The sequence below is a fragment of the Orycteropus afer genome, unplaced genomic scaffold (genome assembly GCF_000298275.1).
Source record: "Orycteropus afer afer isolate SDZICR_OR568_19922 unplaced genomic scaffold, OryAfe1.0 scaffold00032, whole genome shotgun sequence".
Lineage (NCBI taxonomy): Eukaryota > Metazoa > Chordata > Mammalia > Tubulidentata > Orycteropodidae > Orycteropus > Orycteropus afer.
The window spans coordinates 17,349,541-17,359,827 of NW_006921619.1; positions in this window are offsets into that span (position 1 = coordinate 17,349,541).

Below are 10,287 nucleotides of genomic sequence, written 5' to 3' on the forward strand. Positions count from 1 at the left end.
TGCTTCCAAGGAGCATCTGGCTGCACTGCCAGGACAGATTTGTTGGTTCTTTTAGCAGTCCATGGTACTTTCAGCATTCTTCGCCAGCACCACAACCTAGAAAGGAGACACATATTAACTTGGGTGAACTGAAAGACAATTTACAATAAAGGAGACTTCAACACAACATAACAAGACAAAGGAAGAAACTACGAAGTGCACAAGAGTAAAAGACAACAAAAGTGAATGCTATTATATATATAATCCTGCAATGAGGGTGACAAAAAACAATATCTAAAATTAAATATACAGGTAGGCAAACAAGCTGAACACATGTGGGAAGGAAAAAGGGAGTACACCCATGAATATATATATTATCAACATCAGCCACTCCTCAGAAGGAAGGTTGGGCAATCTACTTCTGTAGTGATACTGCCTTGGAAACCCAAGGAGGGGTCCTTATGAGTCAGGTCCGACTTCACAGCATATAACAACAACAACAACAACAACAACAACATTAACTAAGTAATATATCAGGCAGTGTTTCATTGCTATTCATATGGTTTTCCCTGGCCATCTCTTTGAGATTTGGATGGCCTCTTCCTTCTTCCAAATCTGTCTGATTCTAGAAGCTCTGTTGAAACCCATCCACCATGGGCAACCCTGCTGGTGTTTGAAACACCAGTGGCACAGCCTCACAGCCACATGCAAGCTACCACGGTAGGACAAAATGACAGACAAGTTCATCTCCCTTAGCTGTCCCAAACCCCTCTGCCCACTTCCTGGCCTTCCCCCTACCTGTTCTGGCTGTCTTCCCTGACTCTCTCTTCCTGCCTGAGGGGTCTCTCTCCCCTTACCTGTATTTGGCTTTTGGCCCTGGCTTCCCACTTCCTGCCTGGGGGCTTTGTCTTTTTCTGTCTTACTGAAGATAATTCAAAAGTAGTTGCAGGAGTATATTGACAGAGAACTTCCAGAAATGCAGGTTGGATTCAGAAGATGATCTGGAATGAAGGATATCATTGCTGCTGTCAGATGGATCTTGGCTCAAAGCAAAGATTACCAGAAAGATGTGTACTTGTGTTTTATTGACTATGCAAAATCATTTGACTGTGTGGATCATAATAAATTATGGATAACATTGAGAAGAATGGGAATACCAGAACACTAGATTGTACTCATGAGGAACCTGTACATAGACCTGTCGTTTGAATAGAATGAGGGGACGCTGCATGGTTTAAAATCAAGAAGGGAGTGCATCACCATACTTATTCAATCTGTAATAATTCAAGAAGCTAGGCTACATGAAGAACGTGGCATCAGGATTGGAGGAAGACTCATTAACAACTTGCGATATGCTGATGACACAACTTTGCTTACTGAAAGTGAGGGTGACTTGAAGCACTTACTGATGAAGATTGAAGACTATAGTCTGCAGTATGGATTACACCTCCATATAAAGAAAACAAAAATCCTCACAACTGGACCAATAAGCAGCATCACGATAAATGGGGAAAAGATTGAAGTTGTCAAAGACTTCATATTACTTGGTTCTACAATCAACACCCATGGAAGCAGCAGTCAAAATATCAGATGACATATACCACTGGGCAAATTGTCTGCAAAAGACTGCTTTCAAGTGCAGGAGAGCAAAGATAACTCCTTGAAGACAAGTGTGCACCTGACACAAGCCATGGTGTTTTCAGTTGTCTCATATGCATGTGAAAGCTGGACAATGAATAAGGAAGACCAAAGAAGAGTTGATGCCTTTGAGTTGTGGTGTTGGTGAAGAATGTTGAAAGTACCATGGACTGCTAAAAGAATTAACAAATCTGTCCTGGAAGAAGTGCAGCCAGAATGCTTCTTAGAAGCAAGAATGGCCAGAGTTCGTTTCACCTACTTTGGTCATGTTGTAAGAGGGGACCATTCCCTGGAGAAGGATATCATGCTTGGTAAAGTGGAGGGTCAATGAAAAAGGGGAAGGTCCCCAACAAGAGCTCCCACCTAGTTAATAGTGTTACTCAATTCTTCTGTTTCTTTGATGATATTATTTTTAGGTGTTTTATCTATTATAGAAAGTGGTGTATTAAAGTCTCCTACTACACCAGGAACTCTGGTAGCATAATGCCTAAGGCATTTGACTACTAACCAGAAGGATGGAGTTTCAAACCCACCAGCCATTCTGTGGAAGGAAGGTTGAGCAATCTACTTCCGTAGAGATACCGCCTTGGAAACCCAAAGAGGGGTCTCTATGAGTCTGATCCAACTCCATGGCAGTGCATTGCATTTTTGTTTGAGTAATTATCAATAAGGGCAGATGCACTTCTACCATTTTATTTTACTTTTTTGTGATTGTAATGGCTTCTTTGTTCCTCTTTATCTTCAGTGCTGGTTTTTTTTTTTTTTTACATATATATTGATTTTCTTTCCCTTTTGTTTATCATTGTTGTTTTTGTGATTGCTAAATCATTTTATTTCCTTCTTCTTTATTTTTGTGAGTAGTTTTGTTTGCATTTTCATATTTACTATGAGGATTACATTTAACATCTTACATTTAAACCAAACTGATATATCTCAATACTGTCTTAACTTACTTAATATACAAATATTTTATATCCTACAACAATTATTCTCCCTGTAATCTGAGCTTAAATTTAGTTTAATATTATGTTATTTACCTCCTGTTGTTGTTGTTGTTAGGAGTTGCAAGTCATTTCCAACTCATGTTGTTGTTGTTGCTGTTATGTGCCGTCGAGTCGGACTCATAGTGACCTTATATGCAACAGATTGAAACACAGCCTGGTCCTGCCCCATGTTCACATTTGCTGCTTTGTTTGAGCCCATTTGCTAAAAGGGCAAGGAGACCACATGTTCTGACCTCCTCTAACCCTACAAGAGGAAGACAGGATTACCAGCTGTAACCCAAGGCCTATTCCTGCCAGGCCAGACATGCTGCCCCCCCCTCCAGCCCTTGCTCCAACCGTTCCTCCCAAAGCACCCACCACCTCTCTCCTGGGTTCGATAATTCACTGCAGTGGCCACACAGAGCTCACAGATTATGAAGTATATTAGGGAAGCACCAGACTACAATTCGAGTTCAGGAAAAATGCTCAGTCTCTCTCCCAGCCCACCGTCCCTCACTCAGCCAACAGTCTCTCACAGTCTCTTTCCCAGCAGTGCTGGTCCCTTAGTGTCTCACTCAGCAATGCGTGTCTCTTTCGTCTCTTTCCCAGCAGCACATGTCTCTTTCTGGGGTGTGTGTCTCTTTCAGCAGCACGTCTTCTTCCACCAGCAGTCGGAGAGAGTTCTGCCTCTAGGAGGCCTCCTTTTGATCCCAGCAGGGTGGCCAAACTAGCCAATCACAGCATCAGAACTCTAAGCACGTGAGAGAGAGTGGGCACCTCCCAGGATATTGTTTTGTGCCACATCCAACAGAAATACTCCAGGTGGACAACTTCAGAATCAGGAGCTCCTCAGCTGCCCATAGAAAATCCCACCTTGGAGTTTACAAAGACTTATGGGTAGAAAAGCCACACTAAATAATTTACTACACCACACCATTGTTGCAGCCACAGTGTCAATCCATCTCATTGAGGGTTTAGCTCCTATCCACCCTCCCCACATTTTATTTTACTGTTATATATAATTTTGTCTTTGTAAAGCATGAAGGACATATCCTTTATATTTATCAACCAAAATATTTTAGGCCTGATTTTTATGTTGTCAATGGTTTCCATTTAATGAAGTGCCCTTTTTTTCCCTATGTATGCATTACTTCAGATAGCTTTTAAGTGTCATTACTTTTCTTTCTGGGGCACTCCCATCAGTATTTCTTACTAGACTGGTCTGGTTGTAACAGATTTTCTTAAGTTTTGTTTATCTGCACATGTCTTAATTTCACCCTCATTTTTGAATGATAATTTTGCTGGATATATTATTTGTGACTGACAGTTCTTTTCTTTCAGCTGTTTAAATGCATTGTCTTGTTTTACATGTGTGGTTTCTGAAGAGAAGTCAGAATTAAATTTTATTGGGAACTTCTTATATGAGATACTTTCCTTTTCTCATCTACTCTTAAAATCTCTTTGCCCTTGGTTCTCAAATGCTTAACATGCCTCAGTGTATACCTTTATAATTTATCCTGCATTTTGGGGATGCAAAGTTTGGAAGTTTTCTGCTATTTTTTTGTTCAAAGATTCTCTCTGAACCTACCTCCCTCTTTTCTTGTTCTGGAACTCCCATAATCCTTAAAGTATTCCTCTTAATGATGCCTCACATGTTTCCTAGGCTTTGTTCATTTCACTTTTTTCTGTTTGCCATTCAGAATAAACAAATTTCAAAGATTCTGTCTTGAAGGTCACTGGTGCTTTCTCCTGTCATTTCAATTCTCCATTTGTGTTCTTTCACCTTAACTGCATTAAGTTATTTTATTTTAAGCTCTAGTGTTTCTAAAATTGTTTTAATGATTTCTATCTCTTTATTAAACTTTTTGTTTTGTTCTTCTATTGATTTCCTGGTTTTCTTTAGATCTATTTCTCTTTTTCTTTATCTTTTTGAGTATTCCTTATACTTAAGCTTTGAAATTATTGTCAGGCGATTACATTATTTATTCTTCCTCAGAGACTATTTCTGACCCCTTGCTTTGGTAGTTTGTTTGTTTTGCTCAGTTCTTTCCTATTTCATCATATGTTTTATAATTGTTGTCAATAGACATTAAAATTTATTTATTTTGCTTTAGTAGATAAGGAGATTAGTATCTTCCTCTTCTCTTTAGATTGCTCTTCTTGCTCATTTCTTGGATAAAAATGGAAGGAACGTTGGGCAATCTACTTCCGTAGTGATACTGCCTCAGAAACCCAAGAAGGGGTTGCTATGAGTAGGATCCGACTCCATGGAAATGGTTGCCTTTTTGTTTTTTGTCAAGGCCAAGGAAGTGACACCAGAACAGACCCAAAATTTTACAATTTGAATGAACCAGAATGAGACTGGGGATGGAAAAAATTACAGGCAAAGCCCTGCTAGAATTTTAACCTTGCCTTATATAACAAGGAAAATGTACACAATGCATAATAATCAAATCTCTTACCAGATTTTGTGCAGAGTGAAAATCAGCTCTTGACCTGCTCAAGAATGGCACTGAGGATACTTAAAGGTGTGTCACACTCCATAGCGCTGTCAGGAATCCACTCTCACTCATCAGGCTCCTGGAAGGGCTCATTATGAGTCTCCCCTTCAAGGACTTCAACACATCATTTTTCCCATCCCAGATTCTTTTCTGGATCATCCAAATGTCAAAAATCTAGATTTCTTCTTGTTTTGATCAATGGCCATGACAGAACCACTTCAAACTGGTTTGAAGTCCTATAGTTTACAATTTTAGATACAATTTTTCAGCCATTGAACACACAAGCAAAGTCTAAATGTATCTGCTGCTAGCCAGAAGTTGTCAGTTGGAGTCTTCCCAGAGGTACATCAGAAGAAAGTCTTGGCTATTTACTTCTAAAAAAATCAGCCATGAAAATCCTATGGAGCACAGTTCTACTCTGACACTCAGGGGGTCATCATTAGTCACAACTGACTTGAAGGCAACTAGTGTTGGCTTTTGTATTATTTGAGACACAAAGTGATATACACTGAAATTTTTATTTAATAAAACTCAGTGTGAATTGTGTCTCAACAAATAAATCACATCTTTCTCTTTATATCCAGATGTGGCAACAACACTAACAATATTAAGTCCTTGTATTTATCTTATATAATAGCAACAACAACAGCAACAACAACAAAAAAAAACCTCACTGCCATCAAGCCCATTCTGACTCATAAGGACCCCCAATGGGTTTCCAAGGCTGTAAATCTTTACGGGAGCAGAGTGCCTCATCTCTCTTCCATGGAATGACTGGTGAGTTTGAAGCACTCACCTTTTCTTTAGCAGCCAAATGTCTTAACCACTACAGTACTGTAGAGATCATAAAATATTTTACAAATTGTGTGCCTTAAAAGCCATCTAGTTCAAATTATTTAGGTTTCCCAATTAAGTCTTAATTAAGGGATTGGAAAAAAGTTCAGGACTTTCCTTACTAAAATCTTCCTATGGTCCTCACTTAGACCATCCTTATAAGGTCTACCAGAATGAGGACAATCTTCCTCCTACTCTAGTGATATCGAAAAATTCCTCTCTTATTCTTTCTTCAGAGTGTTTTATTTGTGGATTCTAATTGTCATTCTATGCTCCTCCTCTTTATTTCCCTCCCATTTATGTGCTGCCCCCAGGGCTTGGAGATACTCCAAGCACAAAGAAATTATGAAGAGATCACCACCACCCATCCCAGTTTAACGTTCTTATTCACCACTCCTTCCAACCCCTCCCCTTTCTCCCTATTCCACAATATTCAAATTTACTTCAAGGGCAAAATAAACCTTGGCATTAGGTCATCAGCAACCTTTCTTTCCCTCACCGAAGCCTTCCCTGTTTTACCACTACTCCTCCTCCACCCCAGCCTTTCCCAGTGCTTAGAGGCTTGTGAGAGGAGATTAAACTAATCCTGTCCACCGACAAGCTCACTAAGCAGTTCCTGAGTAAAGTCCAAAATTCCTGCTAAGCAATAGAACTAGGGGGAAAATTAATGTAACAATCGGCACATTATAGCAATAGCCTTTCCAGGAAAATTCTTTCCTTTTTAATAATCCCATACAAAGTCAGGAGAAAGTATGAAGCATGGAGTGTGTGTGGTGAGGGGGGATATAAAGACAATTAGTTTTTCTTTTCTTTTTCTTATTAAATATAAATTAAACAACTAAGTATGTTGGCACCATTGCACTTTTCTTTTAAGTAATTTAACCTACCCCTTTTCTTCACAAAATGGGAATGAGTGTATAAATAGCCAACATTTAAGTGGTTTTGGATTGGTTCATTTGCTAATTAATACTTAAGAGAGAAGAATTAGAAAGACTGGGCAGAAGTAAGGCAATTTCTGAGAGTTCTGCTGTAGCATATTGATGCTGATGTCTGTAGCTGCATTTTGGAGAGACTCATCAGTCCAAATTTGGAAGAACGTAACATCTCTCTCTTTTATTATTCTTTTACTTTGGCTGATTTGCCCAGTGTATGTACATTTCTCTAGGGAACAAGTTACAAAATCTGATCTGACATGCAACATTTAAGTAAGTATCTTGAATTCCTTTAATGTGACAGCACTGACTTTTTTTTTCTCTCTTATGCAACTGATTTTAAATCAATTTTTGAACCTCAAAAGCTGAATAGGCAGAGGCAATCATTGCCAATGACTGTGCAGGGGGTAAAAAGTTTTTATTCAAATCAGGGTGAATGCAACTGGTGATGTTAAATAAAATAAAAAAGTGGGAGAGGATTCAGCAGTGTAAAGTTTAGTCTTGAGACTAAAACCCATGGTTTTTGTTCTTAGCATTCATTATGCCAAAGAATTCCATGTTAAAGTCTATAAAGAATTTTTTAAAATAAATAAAAATAGTTCCAAAGACACAACTGAAATGTTCAAGCTCAATAGAAGTATTAAATGCTGCCTTCCAGAACAGGTAGAGGAAAATTCTAACCAATTTACCATTAGTTTGAGTCTTTACGAAAAGGTGCTTCTAACTGAAAAAAAAAGTGAATTGTGTTCCAAAAGACATTTAAACCACAGTTATGCAACGTCAGACTTCCCAAAGCTAGCAATGGATATTTTCCAAATATCCTCATGGTCTCCTGAGAAACTTTAGAAAGCAAACACCCAAATACCTAATTTAGTTTTCTCTTTATTATATGTAAATGTATATATATTTGAATCAAAACAAAAATTTGAAGTAAGTCAAGCCATGGTCAATCCTTAATAAATCTTGTCTCTTTATAGAAACAAACAAACAAAAAAAATTCCTCACAATTTCCAAAAATCTTTATTGGACAACTATTTCTAGTAAATCAATATGTTTGAAATAAGGTCTCTGAACCCTGGGGTTCAAAAACTGAAAACCCACTGCGATCAAGTCCATTCTCACTCATAGAGACCCTCATCGGATTTCTGAGGCAGTAAACCTTTACAGAAGTAGATTGTCCCTTCTCCCTTCCACGGAGTGGCTGATGGGTTTGAACCTCTAACATTCAGATTAGCAGTCAAATACCTTAGACACTGTACCACCGGAACTCCTGAGGGTATGGCTCTGTAAGTACCCTTGTGTTATAATTTCTTTTATCTTATATTTCTCTAAGTTGTTTTTTTAAAAAAAGAAAAAGCTGCCATTGAATCGATTCCAACTCAGTAATCCCATTGGGTTTCCAAGCCTGTAAATCTTTGCGGAAGTAGATTGCCTCATCTGCCTTCTTCTGAGCATCTGGGGAGTTTGAACCACCAACCTTCTGATTAGCAGCCAAATGCATTACCCACTATGCTACCAGAGCTCTAAGTCTAACCATATACATATACATATGCATATATTACTCTTCTACTTTGAATTGAGGTAGTATGGGGTAAATGATATTATATACATTATTTCAGGCCTATCTCATATGATGAAAAAAAATGGGAAGAACAATCTATTCTTTATTTCGTGTATACTTACACATTTTCATTAATATTTCACTTATGAAATCTGAAGTATTATCTGTCGTATAAATTTACATATAGCTCTGGTGGCATAGTGCCTAAGGCACTTGACTGCTAACCAGAAGGCTGGCGGTTCAAACCCACCAGCCACTCCTCAGAAGGAAGGTTGGGCAATCCTACTTCCCTAGTGATACTGCCTCGGAAACCCAAGGAGGGGTCGCTATGAGTCGGGGCCAACTCGACAGCAAACAACAACAACAACAAGGAAGAAAGGGAAGGAGGAAAGGAAAGTAGAAAAAATATAGGAGGCCTACACTAGCAATATCATTTGAAATAAAGGATACAAATGGGTGGATGTAGTTCCCTGATACCTGTCTTCTTCTTCCCCAGAGATCACCCAAAGACAAACAGCTGCTGCAGGCTGATACCCAGTGAGGTGTAAGCTGGCTTAGAATCTGCTCTATGCATTAAAAAGATCAGTAAGACAAAAGTTATAGACCAGAATTTGAACTCTCACATGGTAAATTCTTATAAGATTGTGAGACCTACAGAAAAGACATAAATTTCTATAGGGTCACTATGGGTCAGAAGCACTGGAAGGTGGTGGGTTATTTACTAGTGTTCTCATCAATAAAATAAGATTATATGATTTGTTATTATTCCAGAGAATGTGTTCAGAATCACCAAAGACACTGCATACAAAAACATATTATAAATTGTATAAAAAAACCCCAAAAACACACTGCCGTAGTCAGATCCAACTCATAGTGACCCCTCCTTGGGTTTCCAAGGTGGTATCACTACAGAAGTAGATTGCCCAACTATCATTCTTCCTTGTACATATATTTATTATGAACTCATATAACATGCCAGCACAAGAGATATTGCAGTGAACTTAGCAAAGTTTCTACTGCGCCAGAATATATAATATTAGGTGATAAACCAGTAAATATATAATATGTCATGTAGTGATAGATACTACGGAGAAAACAATGAATATAAGGAAGTTGTTGTTGTTGTTGTAGTTATGTGCCATTGAGTCAGACCTGACTCATAGCAACCCCTCCTTGGGTTTCCAAGTCAGTATCACTACAGAAGTAGATTGCCCCATCTTCCTTCCAAGGAGTGGCTGGTGGGTTTGAACCGCCAGCCTTCTGGTTAGCAGTCAAGTGCCTTTTGCACTATGCTACCAGAGCTCCTTACATAGTCTTTACAGAATCTTTAAAACATTTGGATCCCCACCAGTTATTCATTTACACAGGTTTATTGAGTGGTCACTAAGTAGCCAGGTGATATGCTACTCATTCACTATCCTGACCTCCAGCTGAGGTCCTTGATTTGCTTCAGAGACTCTGGTAATTCCCTGAAATAATTAGAAAGAATGTCTGTTTATGAACAGACATCAGTGGTAGGATCCATGTTCTCAGTAGATCCTCTCAGGTGTTCTTAGGTAGGTTGAACAATCTACTTTCATAGTGACACCACCTCGGAAACCCAAGAAGGGGTCGCTATGAGTAGGATCTGACTTGACGGCAATGGGTTTGGTTTGGTTTGGGTGACTAAGTGTCCATTCTTCCAGCTTATGTTGGAACCAGGTGCTTGGGACATAGCTCTGGTCAATTCATATGATGTTGAAGATGGCGGAATAGGCAGAAAGTCTTCACAGACCCTCTTCAACAAAGAAAAGGGGAACCAATTAACACAGACACAGAAGATAATCCTGGACCCCTGAGCCTTGAAGGGAAGGATATAG